Genomic DNA, 22,345 nt, shown 5'->3' with positions numbered 1-22,345 from the left:
AGTGTATCTAAGAACAACAAACGTAGAGCAGAGGCAGAGTCCCATCCTGACCACCCCATTCTTGCCCCCACTTATTCCCACTATGCCCTGCTCTAATCTTTTCCTCCCCCTCTCCCTTCCCCTCCTCCTCCATCTTCATTTTTTTTTTTGGTATGGGGATTGAACCCAGTGGCACTTTACCACTGAACTACAGCCCCAGCCCTTTCTTTTTTGAGACAGGGTTTTACTGAGTTACCTAGGGCCTTGCTAAATCACTGAGGCTGGTCTTGAACTTGGGATCCTTCTGTTCAGCCTCCTGAGTTGCTGGGATTACAGGCCTATGCCACCACGCTTCGCTGCAACACTGTATTCTTTTCCCAGGACACAGAGCACTTTTCATACTATAAAGTGTGTGTTAAATTATTGCCCTCCTTCCCTGCTAGAATGCAGCTGATGAAAAGAGGGAATGAGATTTCCATCATTTTGTTCACTGACGTTGCTCAAGACCTAGAACAATGCCTGGTATGTGGGTGATTAATAAATATTTATTGAATGAACGAATGAAGCACAGAAGCAGAACAGTTCCAGTCATATATGGGAAACAGAAACCGGTTTATGTGGGCCAAGAGCTCATGCAAACAATAAGTGGGAGCTAAAGCCAGAATGTGAAGTAACTAGACTAAGGGGATTAAATTATATTATACAAGCAATGAAAAGCAAGTGAAGATATGGAATCATATGGTGATTATTAGGAAGATTAATCAGTCAACTGTGCCTTTTAAGAGATTTGCTATGTGAGAGAAAATAGTCACTAAAAGTTTCAAACCAGGGTAGTGGCAGTGAAAACAGAGAGGAGATATCACACAGCAATAAAAAACTTTATATTATGTCTCTGTGTCTAATGACCTAAGAGGCACACAAGAGGTTAAAGAGGCCGCATAATTTTAAGGTTTCAAATCTGGGTGGATGGGGCAATTAATTTATAAAGTAAATTTAGGCTAGATAAAACTGAGTCTAAATACCTTCAGGGTACACAGGTGGAGAAATCCAGCAACAGTTGAAAATCAAAGCCTGAGCTCAGCAGAGAGAACTGCGTTCCAGAGAGAGAGCTGGAAATTACTCCTGTCCATGGGAATGAGTGAGCTCACCAAGGAAAAGGAGACAGAAGAGGGCTGCATAGAGAACAGTGGGAAACCCCACTGTGTCCCAAGCTTGAGGGGACAAAAGGAGCACAGAGAACGCAGGAAGGGTGGTTCCCTTTCCTGCTGTGTTCACCTGACCAACTTTGACTGCCTTTGGGGTTCAGTTGAAATGTCAGTTCTGTGATCTGGTTATCCTCTATGGCTGCGCACTGCCTAGAGCAAAGGCTCTAGGAAGCACTCACAGGTTTTTCTGAGACATACAACTTTCTGACCTCTCTAACATGTCCCATGCACATAATACAGGGTGCCCCAGGGTGGATGTGAGCACACACACGCGCACATTCATACAGGTACATAGGGGTGTCAATGTGTCTGAGTGTGTGCCTAAAATCTCATGCTTCCATAATGTATGCACATTGAACGTATGCATGTGTTTCTGAGCGTGTGTCTAAAGGTTCATGCTGCCAATATGCTTCTGGTGCACTAAAAGCTCCAGGCTCTGAGGGAAAGATACCAAAGCAGAAACTACTACTTAGTACTTTCCTTCCTCTGTAGTATTTTTAAAAAGAAGAAAAGAAAAGAAAGAAAAAGAAAAGAAAAGGAGCCCTACATATTACCTCAAAGGAAGGTAATTACCCTGCAATGATTTATATTGAACCAATAGAGAATTTCAGCATCACAGGGACAACAGTGCTCACAGAATTTATGTCTCATTCTAGTGAGGGACTTGACATGTTCACACAGGCTCTTCAGTGTTGTCTTTGGCTGACAGAGAAGTCACTGGAAAGAATAAAAGCAGACGTACCCCTCGTGTTACACAACTTTTTCCGTCCAGATAATAAAAACAATTACATAAGGACAGGAAAACAAATATTTCAGATTAGCTGTGAAGTCGGCTAATAATCCCCACTTCTCAAAAATATACCAGGGGAAGAAAAAGAAAGAACAGCAAAATGACCTTAAACTTTTGCTTCAATGTATTGTTCTTTTTTCTCAAAGGAATTTCAGAAAATAGAGAAAGCTACTTCATATTGACACTATATTGATACTATAGTAATACTACTATATATATTTTTAAAATTCATTTTATTTCACTTAAATTTTTGAAGTTGTCGATGAACCTTTATTTTATTTATTTATATGTGGTGCTTAGAATCGAACCCAATACCTCACACATGCTAGGCAAGGGCTCTACTACTGAGTCACAAACCCAACCCACTTGCTACTATATTGATAGGGCATCAATACAGCAATCTTAGACATTCTAGAAAAATAGTCCAGACATATATACTATAATAACAAATCTTCTACTCAAGTAAAATGTGACCTACTCTTATTTGAATTAAAAACATTTTTTTAGAAGTTATAGGTTTTTGCCAGGCAAGGTGGTCCGCTACTGTAGTCCAGTTACTTGGGAGGCTAAGGTGGGCCAATCACTTGAGGCCAGGAATTTGAGACTAGCACCATGGTGAAATTCTATCTGTCTCTGTCTCTTTTTCTCTCTTACACACACACACACACACACACACACACACACACACACACACACACACACACTACAGGTTCTTTCACAAAATGGAAGATGATTTCCTTCGTACAGTAAATATGCACAAAGGACTGTCTGCTAGGGGTTGAAGTGCTCTCAGTGTGTCAGGGGACACTGATGGTTTCACAGAAGCAGTCTTGAAATTTGAGAAAACCGTTGGAGGTTGGGGAGGTCTTATCCACCACTCCTCTACTTTCCTTGAAGAGATTTTTTTTTCCTAGGCTCTCCTGACTTCCTGGTCCACCTCTTGCTTACGGTTCCCCAGGGGTACTGCAGTGACTCCTCTGATGGAGGAGTGTAGGGTATGAAAAGTTGTCATGAGCAGTTCATCCTCTCTCCTCATAGGGACACACTACTTGCAAAGAGGAGATATTCTGCTCTGCTCTCAAAGTTGCAAGTTTTACAGAAGCAGGTGCACAAAGGAGAAAGGCAGTGATTTCCCTGCACAGCTTGTGATGAATAATTAACTTGACTGTAAAATGTACTACGGAAGAACAAAGGGCCAAGAATAACCAGAACACTTCCAAAGAAGTAAAAAGGAAAGACATGCCCTACAGGATATAAGGACTAATTATAAAACTGCCACAATTAAAACAGCATGGTATTAGTGCAGGAATAAATTGATAAATAGATTAAAATTTATACATACATAAAATAAATAAAATGAGAAGAAAAGAATCCCAGTGTTCAGATACATATAAATATATCATGAAAAAAAGTTTTATATGAATAAAAATGAAATTGAACTTTACTCTTACGTCATATATAAAATCATCCACAAGTAAATTAAGAACTTATGTCCGTAGCAAAACTTGAAAATGATTAGCAAGGCCCTAAGCATCTTAGTGATACCCTGTCTCAAAATTTAAAAATACATATATAAAAATAAAGATAAACCATTTCAATTGAAATGATGATATAAAGAACTTAAGATTCTAAAAGGCCTAGCCATAAAAAGAAAGATGGATAAAATTCAATGACATAAAAGTTAACCCCTTTTAAATAAAAGAATCTTAAAATGAAAATATAAGATTCAAACTGAGAGAAATTATTTTTCAGTTATATAAATAACAAACTAGTACTAGTATTCTAAAGGTAAAATAATTCTGCAATTAGAAAGACACACAACCTAATGGAAAATATGGGCAAAAATCCTGAACAGGCATTTAGTAGGAAGAGGAAATATACATGTTCAGACTCATTCATTAGCAGAGAAATACAAGCCAACAGCACAATAAGACATCATTTTCCACTCTAGCAATTGCAGAATTTTACCTTTTTTGATTTTTGGGATGGAGTCTTGTAATATTGCTCAAAGACCTTGAGCTCCCAGGTTCAAATGATCTTTCTGCTTCAACCTCCCAAGTACTAGGACTACAAGACATGTGTTTCCATGCCCAGGTAAATTAGCAATATTTTAAATGGCAAGTGTTAAAGAGAATGTAAATCAACAGAATCTCTCATACCTCTTGGATAAGAATTTGACTGTAGTTTACGAAGTTCATCATTTGCATATACTAAACAATTTCAGTCCTGTGTATATACCTAAGAGAAAATTATAGGTATGGATACAGAAGACACAGAGAACACATTCATGGTAGCAGTGTTTGTAAAAGTAAAACAAAATAAAACCCAAAAAGTCCTAATAACCCAAAGGTCCACTGACAGAAAAAAAGATAAACTGTGGTTTTTACTATTTACTATTAGTAAGCAATAAAAATTACTGAACTATACTTACACATTACATAAACAAATCTTTGCAATACAATGTTAAGTGAAAAAAACACCAACAGATTGTATATACTGCAATACTTTTTTTAAAAGTTCACAGCAAGTGAAACTAAGCAACATACTATTTTTTCAAAATATGTTTAGTTGTAGATGGACACAATACCTTTATTTTATTTATTTATTTTTATGTGGTGCTAAGGATCAAACACAGTGTCTCACACATGCTATGTCTCACACATGCTAGGCAAGTGCTCCATCACTGAGCTACAATCCCAGCCCATAGCAATATGTTATTTAGGTATACTTACATATGACTACTAGAGGCAGAAATGGCCGTTGTAACCTTACCAAAAAATGTTTTCCCTGTGAAGATGACTGTTAATAACAGGAACCAAACCCATGGCCTACACTACTTCAATATCATGAAAATGAGTCTGCTTGATTAAATTTTCCCAAACAAGCTGGTCATGCTATGCATGCCTGCATCCTAGCTAGGCAGAAGGCTGAGGCCGGAGGATTGCTGAAGTCCTAGAGTGCAGGGCCAACACAGATAAAAGGAGACCCCAACATCTCAAAAACAAAGCAAAACAAAACAAACAAAAAATGAATAAAAGGAAGAAAGAGAAAAGGAAAAGCATTTCCCAAACAAGAAGAAAGCCCTACTTCAAAGGTATTTTCTAAGTAAGGTATATGTGAGAATAAAGGGCAAGGAAGGAATAAAGGCATCTACAAAGATTAAGATACGTTAAATTTCAAAGCTATAGCAAGGGGTCATACTGGTGACTATCCAAATTGTTGGAGAAAGATTCCACTAAGGATCTTAGTTAACAAAGACCAAATGTTTTCTCTGATATGCAGGTGCTAACATGCAATGGTGGGGGTAGAGGAGATAGAAGTTCATTGGATTAGGTAAAGCAGAATGAAGGAAAGGGAAGGGGGATGGAATAGGAAAGACTGTAGAACAAATCGGACATAACTTTCCTATGTTCCTATATGAATACATGACCAGTGTAACTTCATGTACAACCACAAGAATGGGAAGTTATACTCCATGTATGTATGTCAAAATACATTCTACTGCCATGTAAAACTAAAAAGAATTTTAAAAAATCAGAAAAAAGAATCTTAGTGAAACACAACTTCTCCAGAGAAATCACATGCTCATAACCCCAACATTTTCCACAGCATTCCAAACATTCAGGGATCATGAAGTCTCCAGTTCAGAACCCTTGAACATGAGGTGAATGTTAAACCATGTAACAGATGGCTGTTGATCAGCTACAGATCATGAGCCTTGCTAGGTAGTCAAAATACAAGGAGATCAAAATATAGAAAGATGATGAACAAATTGTCCAATTATGATATATTTATATCTAACTAAGCGAGAGAAGGGGCAAGTGATCACCAGCCTAGTGAGGGGTGGAGGTGCCATGGGGACAGACAGAAATGTTTTCAGAAAATATTTGAGAGCTGTGTATTAAAAGATGATCAGAAGACAGATGGGTGACAGAGGGTAAGGATGGGGTTGTAGGGGGATGTTTTGCAGGGGAAAGCTTGTGAACCGACATGGAAGAATGCAATACTAATGTATCTGGAGACCTAAAAACAGAGAAGGGCAGAGGGTCATATCATGAAGAGCATAGAAATTGCTCTAAGAAATTTTAAATTTTATCCCAAAGGCATGAAGGACACACTAAAAAAATTTTTAAGCAACAGAATAATGGTGATAACTTCTCTTTTCTAAAGAGCATTTCGACAGTAGTGAGGATTTGAAGGTGGTATGGCTACGTCGCAAGCAGTGAGGGAGTACTGAAGTGGTCAAAGAAATTGGGCTGCAGAAACAGAGAAAAGGGGTTTAAGAGGGAGAAGGGATAGAAGAGTCAACTAGACTTAAAAGCCGAAGGAAGCAGGAGGTGGCTGATTGTGAAACGTGGTACTGCAGGCCGAGAACACAGGACATGGAAGTTTGGGGTATAGGAGGATCAGTTCTGTTTTCAAAATGCTGCATTTAAAGTAATCTATTTATAGATGGCCAAGAGGCAGCTGGAATATTAATTTGTTCAACTGTTCAACAAATATTTATTGAACACATGCTATTTTTCATGTACTGCTGTATACAATGCAGTTACACAGTTAACTGACAAGACACCCTGAGGTTCTGCTCATATGTCATTTATATCAGAAAAAAAGAAGTAAACAAATAAATGAACAAAATAATTTTGGATCATTCTAAATTTTATGAAGAAAATAAAACTGGATCATATACTAGAGAAAATGACTGGAGGGGAGGTGCTTTATATCGGGCAGTCTGAGAAAACTGGAGGAATGAAATCATTCACATTTTTTTTCATTTACATTTCATTTACATTTTTTAACAATATTTTTTAGTTGTCAGTGGACATTTATTTATTTATATGTGATACTGAGAATCAAACCCAGTGCCTCACACATGACAGGCAAACCTCTACCACTGAGCCACAACCCGAGTCCTGATTTATACTTTTAAAGGATCATTCTGTGTAGAAAATGGGTTCTAGGAAGCCAGAAGTACCAGAGAAGTGAAATCACCAGAAAGTGATGTTACCTAGGACAGTAACCCTGGTGTTGAAGAAGTGGGGAAAAAAGAATTAGGAAACTGTTTTGAAAGTAGAGAGAACAGAAATTGATGACCCCAGAGCTGAGCTAAAGACTTATTGGTAATCAGTAATGACAAGTGGTTGAATGTAAGGAGGTCCAGGAAAGAACAAAGGATAAAATCCCACGGGAGGCCAACTCTTAAGGAATAGGCAGCATAAAAGAAGTTTACAAAAGGACCAGAGCAAGAAAAGAAAAAGAACCATGTCCTAGGAGTGAAGGAAAGTTTCAGGTAAAAAGTAGTCAGAAGGGCCAAGAACTAGCAGTCTCAATCTAGTCACTGAATTGAGGGGCACCAACTAGGTCCCAGCAGTCAGATAAGGGTCTGACAATGGAATCCCAGGCAGAAGACCAGACAGCAAAGGGTCTTAAAGGTTCATGAGGAAGCACATGCCCTAGCTGGGAAGGAGGGGAGTAAGGAGACATTTAAAGGGTACATGGAGAAGAGAAGACACTACAAACTTTGGTAGATATATGTCTGATTTACAAGGGAAGAGCCATGAAGTTCAGAAATATTGAAGAGGGACCATTTAATTATTTAGCAACCAGGAAAACATTAAGATAGTCTCTTTGGAAAAAATCAGAAAATGCAACTGTTTCTGTCAGTCAATAATCTGTATACTTGCCAAAATACGGAACACTTCTTGTCTATTTGCAAGCTACAGTATCTCTGCTCTTAATGTAGTACCTAGAAAAAACCAAAGCCTCAATAAAGAATGCAGAAAAGAGACAGCAAACACCCTGCAATCACCACCATTGAATGTGAGTGATTACCCAGTGGGGGTTTGAGTAAATTATGTGAAAAGTAAAATGGGCTTGTGGTTTGAAGGTCCTCTAGTGACTAACAGAAGCCACTTATGCCATTCACCCCTGCTTAGATACTACTTAGTAATTATGTCTTTAATAGAAATATCTTCATTTACAGGTATAGAAATTTAATCTTCATTAGGTTTTCTTAAACATCAAATGATTAAAAAGTTACTTTCAAAGGAAACTTTTCTTATGTAAAAATATGAAAAGAAAAATCTCATATGAAAAAATTTCACCAAATTAGATTATATAAAAAAATTCTGTGCAGTCCCCAATTTAAAATTATTTTCTTGATGAAGCAATTTCATAATATAAAAAGTTGTTTTAAAATGTTTAATATTTTATGAAAAGCAATGTTAATTAAAAATGCACAAATGTTGAAAGGAAGTTATCAAATAAAAAGTAGTTCTAATGATTCCAGGTTACCAACTTAATTAATAAGCATGACAAAAATATTATTCCAATAATTTCATCTAAAAACTTCAAGATTCTTATTTTAAAATGCACATATGCAACTTCTCAAAAAAATATGTATCTAATACTTAATTATGAATATGTAAGGCATAATGAAATAAATTTTAAATTGGAAATTAGAGCTAACAGTTTGAATCATGATTTTAACATGTTTACTAGATGTAACAGTGACAGACTATGACTGAAGTTCAATGAAAAACACTATATTTTTCCTGTTTGTAAGCTGTACTGGTGAGAAACAGATTTATGGTATCTAGAAATATTAATCATTTGCTTTTCATTGATTCTATTAGAAATCTCTGGAAAGAAATAAAAACAAAATTCAATTTATCTCACTTTCTTCTTAAAAATAAAACAATATTCTATAAAATTGGAAAATTCTCAAAGTACTAAAATTAAAGCTAAGTCCTATGTACAGAAACACTAAAGAACTTCGCAATTTTTCATATGCAATCAACTAAAGTATTATTAAGAAAGAAAATCTTTTGGTTAGCAAAATCCCCTCTTTATAAGTACCTTGGATAATTGCACAGGCCAGGACACAGTGGCTCAGTTTACTCCATGTCCCAGATCATTATACCCACATTAGATGAAAATACACCAGGAAAAACGGTCTTAAAGTCAACATCACCAGCATGACAATTTAGGCCTTGTTTGGTCCTCAGTTCTCAGTCCCTCTACCAACCTGTGTGTGTATGTTCTCCCTCTGATAAATCATTCATTCCCAGGGAACAGGGGCCCTTGGCCTCCTGAAGCCCTAACTATTTGAACTCTTGCAAGGTTTCTCAGTGGCTGCAGACAGAGCTGTAACTGTTTTTCTCCTACCATAAGTGTTTAAAATTTAAAGCAATGAATTACAAAGTTAAGGGCCCCAAATTACATTTTCTAAACTATATATGAAAAGAATAGTAATCATTTTATTTCAATTAATAATCTAATCTTTTTGTGAATGTTCATAGTGGGCTGAGATACAATAAGCACCATGAATCATTAGAACAGCCACTCTCATATAATTGAAGATAAGAAGTATAACAATGAGGGAAAAAATGACTCCTATAGCACTGAACATAGGGTCAGGAATAATGTATGTACTGTTTAAGAAGTTCAAATGCCGGTGTTCAGGAACTGGGAGACAAGAAGGAACTGTTCTTCCAATTTTTCCCTTAATTGTATGTTGTCCCAATATTTTTATATGAACATGTTATCTAAGATCAGGGGCTTTGGGGTGAGAAAGTCTAGATTCAGTTCCTAACTCCATCATCTATTACTTGTTATCCTTTCATTGTTTTTTTTTCATTTTCAATGTGAAAATAACGAAGCACTTAAAGGTTTGTTGTTAGGTTAAATAATGTAATATATATTTAAGATATGTAGTATGGTACTTGGCACATAGTAAACACTAAATAAATGTTATCTGTGATTACCATTAAAAAAAGAAGAAGTTCAAATGATGGCCAATAATAACTGAAATTTTCTTTTGTCTCAGTTTTACTAGTAATAAGGGAAAGGCAAATCACATGGAAAACTGCAGTCACTGTGGGAAACAGTATGACAATTCCTCAAAAAATTCAAACAAAGGATTACCAAACATTCCAATACTTCCAATCCTAGGTATATACCTAAAAGAACTGAGCAAGAACCTGAATGGATGTTTGTACACCAATATCCAGAGTGGTTTTATTCACAGAAGGGGAAGGCAGAAGGAACCCAAGTGCCTACAGATGAAATAATGGATAAAATATGGTATATGCATACAAAGGAATATTATTCAGCCTTAAAAAGCAAGGAAATTTTGACATAAGCTACAATATAGGTAAACCATGAAGACACTACACTAAGTGAAATAAGCCAGACATTTATTTGATTCCGCTTATATAAAAAGTATCTGTTAGCTAAATTCAGAGACAGAAAGTAGAATGGTGACTGTCATTCTAGCTTCAGTGCATGAGAATCTATGTCTACCTTAAAATATAGTCTGTGCCTGTTTTCTAATTTGAGTACATGTAGCAAAATTAAAATCAATGTCAAGTAATTTAAGCAGTAAGTACTTTTTTTAAAGTTTATGCTATAGGGACAATTTTGGTATTCCCATGGCTGGGTTCCCCAGGATTGAAATTAAATAATATAGACAAATTGAAAGTAGGTTAATTTAGTCATTAAAGTTCTTATATTCATATTCTCTCAGCAGATATCCAAAAACATTGGAAAACTATACGTAACTTCCTCACGCTATTTAATCATTCAATAATGGCAGGTCTGGTTTGGTACAGTTAGTCCATTATATTCAGGCAGACTGCAAAGAAACTAGACTTAAACTTCCCTGAGCTATGTACCCCTGTTTTACCATAAAAGGTCTAAGAACTTAAATAAGAATGAAGAAAATACTTTCAAATATAAAGAAATAAAAGGCAAGGAAAATAAAGCTATAATGATGTAAAAAGTTTAGTACATATGCCTATGCTGACTGCTTGTTGATTTCTTCAGAATTAATTCATATAAACCCATCATCATAAAATAGGGCTTTAAAAAATACTTATTTTTGTATATAATGTGGTTAGATAACAATGTTTATTTCAGAATTTTGTCTGAATAGAAATTTTACTGTTTTCTTTACATATATACATAGCCATCACACTCACAGGATAATAGTATGCTAGCTCTTAAATTCCTACCATTTTTAAAAACAAATCAAAATTTTCACTTTAAAATGGGTAAGTTCGTGTTGTGTGAATTTCATCTCAATAAAAAAAAATCTTCAATATCTGAACTAATTTTCAAGCTATTTTTTCCACTTATTCTTCCCTGTGCTTTCACTTAGTTCACTAATAAAGATTTGATAAAGTGGCATTTTAATGAACTAATCGAAATTAGAGGTTATAAAACTTGTTTAAAATTTTATAATAGCAAATTATTAAACAGATTCGGCTTGTGACATTTTTACTTAAATTTGCTGGTGATTACAGCTGATGAGAAACATTAATAAATCCAATAACATTTTTCTACACGGCTATTTTGAAATGTCAGCCATTGCTAATCAATAGACTTCTTTTCTGACTGGTCACAATAGCTCACAAAATGGTCACAATGACTAATTTTGAGATCTCTTTACAGGTCATACCCATAAAAAGCTTGATCCAAATAGTTATTAGTTTTGTGTGTTCACGCTTCTTCACCAAAGAAGTCAATTACATTAATGGCAACAACACCATTTGTTTTTCAAAAGCAAATGATTGGAATGTGATCTTCTTTCAGATTAACACTCTCAAATTAAATTGCATCTTAACTGCACTGACATCTGTCATTCAAACAGATGTCAACTCATAAACCTGACAAAGAACAAATTGTTTATGTAAATTTGTTGTGTGACAGATGTTTATCAGTCACAGCTCTAAGAAGTCACCTTTGAGTATAAGATACTTAGAGGATTTCTTTTTCTGTTGTTAAACTTTCATGATTCAGAAAAGGATGCAATAAAAATTAAAATCCTTTTTAAATTTCAGTAAAAATAGTCTCACTAAAAATACTACATTATTTTAATTTGAAATTATATGCTGATAAAAAATTCTAATTGACAAACAGGCTAAACCATTCTCTTAGAAGTTTTAGTTGAAATGCATGTTTCAAAAAATGAAAACTGTTACAAAGCATCAATGATCTAAATACAATGTTTCTTTCTGTTTACACCATTTTCTTTTACTGATAATTTTATGGAAAAGAGATGAAGAGAGATATAAGAAAGAATGAATATTTTCATATTTAGCATTTGAAAGGGTTAAGTTTGTTTCAGATTTCAAAAGAGTACATACATATGTGGTTGTTTTTTATACAATAGCTGTTGCTGGATATGGTGGATAGTTTTTCAAGGAATAATTAAACGCAAATTAAAAGCTTCTTTGATCTCCATATGACTGGCTGGTGAGGGAATCACATACCAAAATGTGTGCTGACAGAATCTGCCTTAACCCTCTAAAATGAGGCCCAGCAGGAGCCCTGTCCAGGGACTGACTCACGGGGGCCCCCGCATTGTCCCCAACAGTGGGCTACAGGCTAGTAGGTTGGGAGTGGCAGATGGTTTCATTTGTTGTATATTTTCACTCTTCACCAAAATTTAGGTGGATCCCAGCCACAAGTGAGAGGAAAGTACTCTTACTGCACCTGCCACTTTTACTTCAAAAAGAATTAACTCCAGTTCACTGAGATTACAGAAAAATCTGAGATTTGACCTTATAGCTTTATAGTCTTATAACTTTCAGTTTTAAGGCTTATAGTTTTATAGTCTTATAACTTTCACTATAAAACTACTTTGTATATGACTGTAATCAGGCTTCTAAATGGTCTTTACATTTTCTTCTTTTTTAAAAAAATTAAAATTAAACTCATAAAGCTTAAAGGAAGCATCTCATATTTGAAGAAAATCATTCTCAGAAAAGTATAATTTACATTTATATATATGCAAGGTTCATGAATTGTACACAATTAATGCAAGTATCTAAACGTCAAGAATCAAAATACTAATACCTGAAATACCTGAGTTCTTACTTTTTATTCCAAACCAAGTTTTTTTTTAGTGTGATATTTAAAAATAATATATAAATAATCTGTGTGTGAATGTGTGTGTGTATGTGTGCATGTTGCTGGGGACTGAACCCAGAGTCTCATGCTTGCTAAGCAATTGCTCTACTACTGAGGTACATCCCTAACTCTTTTCATTTTTACTTTCTAGAGAAAGGGTCTCAATAAATTCCTCAGGCTGCTCTTGAACTTGGCAATTCTCTTGCCTCCACCTCCAGAGTTGGTGGGATTATTAAGACATTTGTCACCATGCCTGGGATGTGAATGGTCTTATGCCTACTTGTTTTGCCATGCCTTTCTGTCAACTTTAAAAAACATAGTACCCAAGGAGTAAGTTTTAAATCAAGATTTACATATTGGTATAAATACACCATTGATAAATATTTGCCACGAAAACTACAGCAGATGCAGCAGCAATGTTGGATTTTATATACTGTGAAGATATGCATAATATCCAAATACTAGGAGCAGGTACTTCCATCTGCTCTATCAAATAACAATCCAGGCAATAACTTTCCAGATGATCCCCAAATCCTTAGGATAATTACTGTTATTGGCTGTTAATTTGAAAATTACATATTTGTACTGTAACTCAAAGCATTTCAAGAAGGATTTAAGAACCTCTTTGTATGCATATAGTTTAAGCACAATCCCACAAATGTAAAACCCACTTTATCTTCAACCTATCAAAGTCCATAAACACAATTTATTCTGATTTCAGTGAAGGACCTAAAGAACTTTCTTGGAGTATTATTGTGAGCAAGTTTTTGGAAGTTGAGGTGGGAATACTGCAAATGGCATGTTTGGGTTGAATTTAAAAACACACTTGGAGAGTAATGTCAAGATTGGAGAATAGGTGGAGTAGCTCCCTAATCCCATGTGGGGCCTGGTCGGCAATTCACTAATTAACATGGATAACATGAAAGGCTTGTACACCATTTACAGAGGACATAAAGGTGGCAGGAATAGCTAATATAAAGGTCAGAAAAGACTCCTAGCCTGAATGATGAGCTGAAACCAAGATACAAATAAAAAAGGACAAATATCAAGTCCTCCTTCTTTAGAAGACTCGAAGTAACATAATTCATGTAAAATCTGACTGCTTAGGCAATTGACAAGGGATGCCTTCTAAAGAAAACCAATTGAAATTTAGAATTACAGTATCCAGATAAAGAAAAGCAACAGTTCCATAATACTGGTTAGCTAGTGGTAGCGTGGTTGGTTCTGGATACTAAGCTCTAAGGAATACCACTGACAGGAGGTACTAATGAAAGAGGAAAGGGTCTAGAAACTGTCATAGGAAATGTTGTTTGAGGACAAAGAAAAGGCAAGGAGGGAGATCTCACTCTCTCTAGTGGCTTCATACCTAGTAGGTGAACAAAATTAACCAAAGAAGTGGAGTTAAGCGCATCAGGCATGGAGCCAATTCATTCCTTCAACATTTCACATCCTTTCGCTTTCTGTTTAATGATAAACCCTGCTTTAAAGAAAAGTATAGCATGCAAACTCAGTGTCCCAATCCAACAAGCTGAGCTGATTGATAGTAGACCCTCATTCCTTGATGACACAGCCCTTCTGTCAGCTCTAGCAAGGTCACTCTTCTCCCTCCCTCCACACAGAATTTAGTCAACCAACAGCTTTAGCTCAGAAGCTTTTCCCATGGCTTTCCACAAATGCAGGCTGACCTCTTCCTAACTCCCATGCCTAACTAGGCCCCAGTGCTCTGAACTCTCTGAAGTTTTTTACAGACCTATGCACATCACGTGTGCATGTGTGCAGACATGTGCGGGCCTTCATCTAAATTAAATTATCAACTTCTCAAGCAGAGGCTCACTTTATTAGATTCTCCATAGAGTGTGCTGACAGAAGATAAAAGGTGCGTATTAGCCTTTGTGTTGAATAAAATGGAATACTTTTTATATTTTTTTTTGGAGGGAGGGGTACCAGGGATTGAACTTAGGGGCACGTGACCAATGAGCCACATCCCCCAGTCCTACTTTGTATTTAATTTACAGACAAGGTCTGAGTTACTTAGTGCCCCGCTTTTGCTAAGGCTGGCTTTGAACTTGTGATCCTCCTGTCTTAGCTTCCATAGCTAGCCACTGGGCTTACAGGTGTGTGCCATAGCACCCAGCTGTACTTCATTTTTATGTGATACCACATTAAAAATATACTTAAAAAGAGCAAACAGAGAGATTCCCTGAATCCTGTTCAGATTCCTTCAATCCTTTTAAATTAGGATTATATCATTTTAACTCATGGATTTTTATTTAGGATATATAGTTGCAAAAAAAAAAAAAAAGATGAAAAAGATTTTCATTGATTATCATCCTGCCTATGAGTGAGGAGTTCTCCTCTTTCTAGAGCATTGTATGAGAAAAAAATACATTCAGGTTCATGATTATCTACACTTCAAATATTAAATATTACCTTTCATTTGGTATTAAAAATTTCAAATTAAAAGTCTTTGTGCTTGACAATTGATTTTCATCCAAGAAATCATGGGGGAAATTCAAAAACCCTAGTAAATTTAATTATCTTTTTATGTATTAAAAGAGACTATAAAGTACTGGGAAGAAGGACTCTTCAAAGCCTGACATCCACTTTAAAACCTGTTTTCCCCCTTTAATATGGTTTGCACAGTAAAAGTAATCATTCCCCGGTATGACATAAAGTCTGTGAGTTATGAGACATTGTTGTCATTACTTTTGTGAATTACAACTTTTGGTCATATAGGTTTGATATCAATTATAAGGGCAATTCATGTAATATACAGATACATAATAGTGTGCCACAATCTAATGCAATTCATTTTTATCTGTGAGGTATTATCATACAGCTCACAAAGACCAAACTTTAAGTTCATCCTGAAGGTTATTCACTCACAGGAAAAGCTTTTTATCCAAGTACAAATTTCTGGTTTGTTTTCTTCTTTCTTCTAAATTTAGCAAAAAGAAGATATAATATTAAGTGTGGAAATCAAACCTTAATCCTTTTAACTAATTATTGTGTATGTGTTAGTGTATTTATGTGTGTGGTTTTAAATAACCATAAAATAGAAATTCTAATTAAGCTCAAATATATGTAATTATTTTCATATACTGAATACATGTCTATCTATTAAGAAAACAGGAAGTCTTTTCTCCACATTTAAAATACTTCATGTATTATGTAAACTGAATTAAAACTAAAATATTCATTTCTATACTAAACAAAATGATATGCCATAATGAATATACCTGTTTCTTTTTTCTCTTGTGAGAATTTTTAAATAATCTGGTTTCAACAAATTATTTTCACTTAAAAGCATAAGGTCTAGAGGCAAGCTGCCTATGTTCAAATCCAGACTTCGCCATTTCCTGTCTGTGATAGTGTCCTTCAGTCTTCACTACTGTAAAACAGAAGTGATGATGAGGGCTAATCACAGGAGTTGTTGTGCATAGTCTGACACACATTCGGTAGTCAATTAGCACTAGTGAGTCTTCCTGATGGCTATTAAGTCCTTGATTTAAAAGTGCGTTCTTTTATGAGTTTGCTAAAATTGTATTATTATTTGTTTGCCCAACCCCTTCCAAAAGTAGTGCATGCAACTAGCCTATATATAGGCTATATACACATTTAAAAAATAAAAATGCTCTTATTGGAAAATATTAGTAAGAAAGATAAGGTGCTTAGGCCAACAGTTGATTAAAGTAATTTGTTAAAGCACCTCTGACATTTTATGACATTTAATTTGTTTAAATACATGAATACTTTTTGGTCAAAATACATCAATATTAAGTAAATCCCTCACTTATAAAAGCCTAAAGATTGTTTAAAGAGAAACTGAACATTTAAATGGTATTTAACAGCCACCTTTTGTCCTTGTTTGTTTCCTTCTTTTGCCTTTTTTCTCAGGCAAGATTCCTCTGGTCAGGGCTTTCAACAAATAAGCTTGAACACATGAAATCTGGGTGTGTAACTTATAGTTTTCAGTGGACAATAAGAAGCAAAGTTTTCTTAGTGTTACATAACTGATTATAGTCACTCACAGGAATACAATGTAATCCCATGTTCTCCTCTTCAGTGTTGTATGTTTAAATTTCAGTCTTCCTGGAAAAACTGCATTTTTTCCTAGAACAAACCATTTCCCCACCTCTCTCTCCATACAAATCACCCTGCTTCTCCTGCAGTGGCCACCCCAAGCCCCAGAGGGATCTCCTGTACAACATAGCACATCTCACCTGCACCCTCATGTCAGGATTTTGGCCAGAGAACACATTTGTTCCAGGTGTTTTTCCTATCTTTTCTCTTTTAAATTTGTTCCAGGTGTTTTTTTCCTACATTTAAATACTATGTATCACATCTTTTTCTCTTTTTTTTTTCTTTTTTTTTTTTTTCTAATTTTGAAAACAGTGTTTTCCAAGAAAAAAAAGATACACTTTAAAGTGAAATCAATAGTGACTACTAGTTTAGTAGCTCTATTCTGTTCTTAGATGTGTTCCAATTCTCACCTTTCCGACATGGAGAAAAGGCTAAATGTAAATAAGCCTGCATTCTGTCACTAATCTGTCACAAACACTTTTTGAGCCATTAAATGTCCATTAAGGCTGGGCACAATGGTGCATGACAGTAGCTCCAGGAACTTGGGAGGCTGAGGTAGGAGGATTGCAAGTTCAAGGCCAGACTCAGCAACTTATCAAGACCCTGTCTCAAAATAAAAAATACAAAAAGGGCTAGAAGGTAGCTCAGTAGTAGAGCACCCCTGGGTTCAATTCCCAGTATCAATAAATCAATACCCACTAAGAAGAAGAGGGGTTGTTAATGAGATATATGCCATATAAACATAGGAATATACATTTATGTGTGTGTGTGTGTGTGTGTGTGTGTGTGTGTGTGTGTGTGTGTGTGTAAAAAAGTATATAAGAAATACTATTTGGAATGTAAGGAACTTTATGGATTCACTAATGCAATCATTTAGTTAATAAACATTTACTGAGAAATGCTATGTACCAGGTACTGATCCAGTGCTAGAAATACTGAGACAAAAATCACATGCCCACACATAACTCTCATAGGGCAAGTGAAATGACAACAGTTAACAATATTGCAGGTATTGTTATTGTGACATAATATTCCACAATAGCAGGAGTGCATACAATGAAGTGGGAAATCTTTCATAAGAGAGGTCCGGAAGGGTTTCATGAAGATGGTGACACTTGAAATGGATTTGAGGGGAACTCCTTAGAATTCTACCCCATGTGTGAAGAAGTTGAGACATGCCAACCAGATAGAGAAGCACGTGCAAAGTATGAATCATGAAATGGCAAGGTACTTACACTAGGAAAACTAAGTATTGCTTAACAGCTGACGATGCTAGAGATGGGCAGCTGTCCTTGAAGGACCCTAGGACTCTCACTCAGGTGTTTGGATTTTCCGCTGTAGTCAGTGGTATGCTTGTAAGCTGCAGTTGATGAGGGTTACCTGTGATGAAATACCTACTAAAAGTCTCAGAGAAATGGAAGACATGAACTAGACAAGGGCAAGAGAATGGAGGCAGGAAGATGGTAGGAGAATATAAATCAATGCAAAGAAGAAAAAAAGTAGTCTGGACCTAGACTTTCTCTGTGGAAACAGAGAAGAGGAAAAACACTAGGAGATATTTAAGAGGAACAGTTTATAAGAACTCACATCAACTGCATGCAGACATTACTGGAATGATGGGTGATAAATGATACCATTAGTGATGTATTTAATGCAAGTATAGATAAGAAAGGAGATGAGTTTTAGGAAGGAACATGAACTCATTTTGAACTTCATATTTAAGTATATACAGGACATTCAGACAAAAGGAGGATATATGAATCTGGTATTTAGAAGAGAAGCCTAGGTTGCAGATAGAGAATTGAAAATCATTAGCTGTACTTGAATCCAAAGAATGAGGAAAGTAAATCACCCAAAGAAGAAATATGGGAAAATAAAATGACTGTCAGCTGCATATAGCAGCATATTTGCTATATTTTAAAATTCATGTCAGAAATTCTCAAATGCCACATTTAGAAGTATTGTATTTATCCTTATTACTATACAATTAAGGCAAAGCATTAAACATTAAATAAAGAAATATTTTAATTTATATTTTCTTCCTCTATATTTAAAACACTATAGAGAAAGAAAAATTATTTGGGATGAATACATGATGATTTTTTTTGAAAGGAGTTAATTTCTTTGTGTAAATTTAGAATAATGAATTTGGATTTTAAAAAATGAGATGATATCCAGCAAAGCAATAAGTATAAAGGTAGACTGTGACATCATCACGTTTCAAAAGAAAATCTTAAAAAGTTTAATGTGTTTAATTGACAATGCAAGAAAGTGTGGGATAATAAAGTTTGAAATCAGGTAGGACCCATGTTAAACCCCAGAACTATTACTTGTTACACATGTGGCCCTGGAAATGTTCCCTGTGTGAGTTTGTTTCCTCATCTGCACGTCTAGATAAATGTTAGCATCTACTTCAAAGTAATTTTGTAAAAGGTATAAATGTTTGATACAGAAGAAGCTGGCAATTCATATTACATTCAATTTCTCTTATCCTTTCATTTTTCTTCTTTCCACAGATGGCTCATCTCCTAGCAGTCTGTATATTTACTTCTAATTATTTTTGTGCACCTCTCCCAACTGGAATATAAGCTCCATGAGGAAAAGTGTTGTTACCTATTTTGTTTAATGATGGATCCTAAACAGTGTCTGGCACTGACGTATTCAAAAAATATTTGTTGAATGACTGAATGGATACTAAGATGACCACACACTAGGGAGAATAAAACACACACAGTAATACTACTTTTAACCATTGCTAGATCTTTTCATGTTAAAACCTGCTACGCATGTATTTACTTTGGACTTTCTTAAAGGGATACATGCAGGTTTGTAAATGAAATCCTTCTGAAATTATTTTTATCTTCAAATTACGAAAGGCTGTTTTAATGTAACATTTGGAGGATGTGTTGCTTCATCCTCAATTAGACTGCCAATCTTGTACCATGAAGAAAGCTATACAAAGGGAAATTAAGTCTACTTTTATAACATTAGATTATGATTAATTTACAATCTTTCCTATGTATACCATTTTTAGAGATTTACTCCATTAATATAATTGTGTCCTATTAATATCGTAATGTAAATAAGAACACAATTTTTATAAATATTGATTATATATTGTATCTATTTAAAGTTACACTAAATATAAAAGTATACATACAAAAGCAAACACAGGTATAAAGTAATGTCTTTATAGCTTTGAATTTACAAATAATCTAGAAATAATCTTAATACTATTGTTCACAGAAAATGTTAAAAAAGATTTTGAATATACGGAGTTTTGCAAAATCTGAAACAATTTCATTTAAAAGTAAATTTCTTATGCATAGTGTACAATATGGAAATGTGGAATAGATTTTAGTATTTTTCTACATAATAGTATTAAAACACCAAAATGGTTAAAACATCTGAGATATATAATTTAGAACATGTGGTTAAAGGAAAGAATTTGATGAGACTTAAGATGGAATGCTTAGTAAATCTGAGAGTGTGTTGACCAAGGTACTCTGGCATTACTTTGTAGAGTTGATCAATAGATATTAGCTTTAAAAAGAAAGATACAGAAAGAAGCTGCAGTGTATTTTTTAAATGACAGGGCGAAGGTTTAAAGTGTCTCAGTCAAGACTCAATTTTTTCCTCCCAGTTTTTCCCACTGTTCTTTTCCAGTTCAGACTCTTCATTTCAAATAAATTTAATTAGTTCCAATTGATCATAGGCAACACTAACGTAGCTTTATCTATGCTTCTCCACTTTTACACAGCAAACACTAACAAAGACTGCTTGGCTGAGATGCCAGCATCCTAAGATAGCATTCAGACCTCATTCATTCTCAGCCGAAAGAAATGTTCCAGAAAGAACTGTTCTACCTTTAGCAAAAACACTAGATTATATTTCACATTTCAATTAGTATTTTGGTCTGATTGCTCCCAAGAATCAAGTGCCAGATTACTACTAGAATAAAATGAATATAGCCATACCTATTAACCTAAAAAAGTTTCTAAATAAGAAATTCATTCAAAATACATGATATCATTTCTAGTTATTTTACAAAGAGATATGCAGACAATTCCTTCACAGTAACTGAAAACAAATCAGCATTCTTGGGGGGGCTGGCTAGACTGGGCAGCTTTCCTTTCATAGCACTCATACTCTACACTGCCTGCCATCCCAGAATAAGATTATTGTGCTTGAGACAGGTTTTTCTCAATACATCTACCATATTTTTCATAATGCAATTTATATAGGATTCTAGTCAATAAAAAGAAATGGCTTTTTTCTAAAGCGTCACAAAAATCTACGCCACAGCTTAATCAAGTCACACAATCTAAGGGTAAGCCAATGACCCACTGACTGCAGCATGCTAGCTACTTTCACAGAGGCTAAGGAAGCCTTTTTCAGTCATTTCAATTCTTTGGATACTGAACACTGATGATTTTGGTACCCCATGGCAGGAAGCGAATAAATCAACAGACAAAAGCCATTTGGTTAAACACATGTCTAACCAAATCTCTAACAGGTTAATATATAGTATGTGCAGCATGCACTCACTCCAATTAGGCTTGCATTTTTCAGCTTCTTGATTTTTGTAACAATAAAATAAGAAAACAGTAATGTGCTATATATGTCACTTCATGGATTTGGTAGTGTACAATTTAAAAATTCAGTGTACTGATTAGTAATGCTTACTTGACTACTCAAAAACTGAACTTTTATTCCAGAATATAGAGTTAACCTACTATTGCAAAGGCAATTTTTTTATAATGACTTAAACAACTATGTTTTATAGAGTAGGTCATTAACATTATAGAAAATTAAGATATAATTACAAAATTTATCTAGAATAGCAGAAAAAAGCAATGAAAAGAAGAACTAAAATTCATAGTTTAATAAAAATCTGCAAATTCAAATAGATTTCATTTAGTAGCTACTAAAACAAATCCCATAATTGGGAAACACTAAATGATTTCATAAAGGTTGGTGGTTCCTGAAATCATTTATACTAAAGTTGGATGATATTTGTCATCAATAAATCCATACATTAAAAAAAAATTAATAAGTCATGAGTAATAACCACAAGTTTGCAGTAAGAAAAAAATGGAAAAAAAAGGTGGATGGAAGCTTCTAAAGCTTTTTACTTACTGAACACAAGAATACATTAATACATGATGGTGGTTATTTAAATCAGACGATCCCCAACTTGCAATACTTGTAGCAGTGGCATTAGCCAGATTTTAAATTTTAATCTTCACCTAAAGAAATTTAGTATTCCTAATTCCAATAAAACTATTTATACAGACTGTTTTTATCCTTTGTGCATTCAAAGAATCTGAACTAAATTAATAGAGAAACTTGGCAATTCAAATATATGTATATA

At 34.8% G+C, this 22,345-nt stretch overlaps 1 protein-coding gene across 5 annotated transcripts in view; it reads right to left on the bottom strand.

Moving 5' to 3' along the window:
- WDR7 (WD repeat domain 7) overlaps window positions 1–22,345 on the bottom strand; it is a 360,567-nt gene that overhangs the window by 189,998 nt on the left and 148,224 nt on the right. The gene's annotated exons all lie outside the window — the stretch shown is intronic.

Source organism: Sciurus vulgaris, assembly GCF_902686455.1.
Source record: "Sciurus vulgaris genome assembly, chromosome: 13".
NCBI lineage: Eukaryota > Metazoa > Chordata > Mammalia > Rodentia > Sciuridae > Sciurus > Sciurus vulgaris.
Note: the sequence above shows the minus strand (reverse complement) of the source record. Positions and strands in the feature narration are given on the sequence as shown.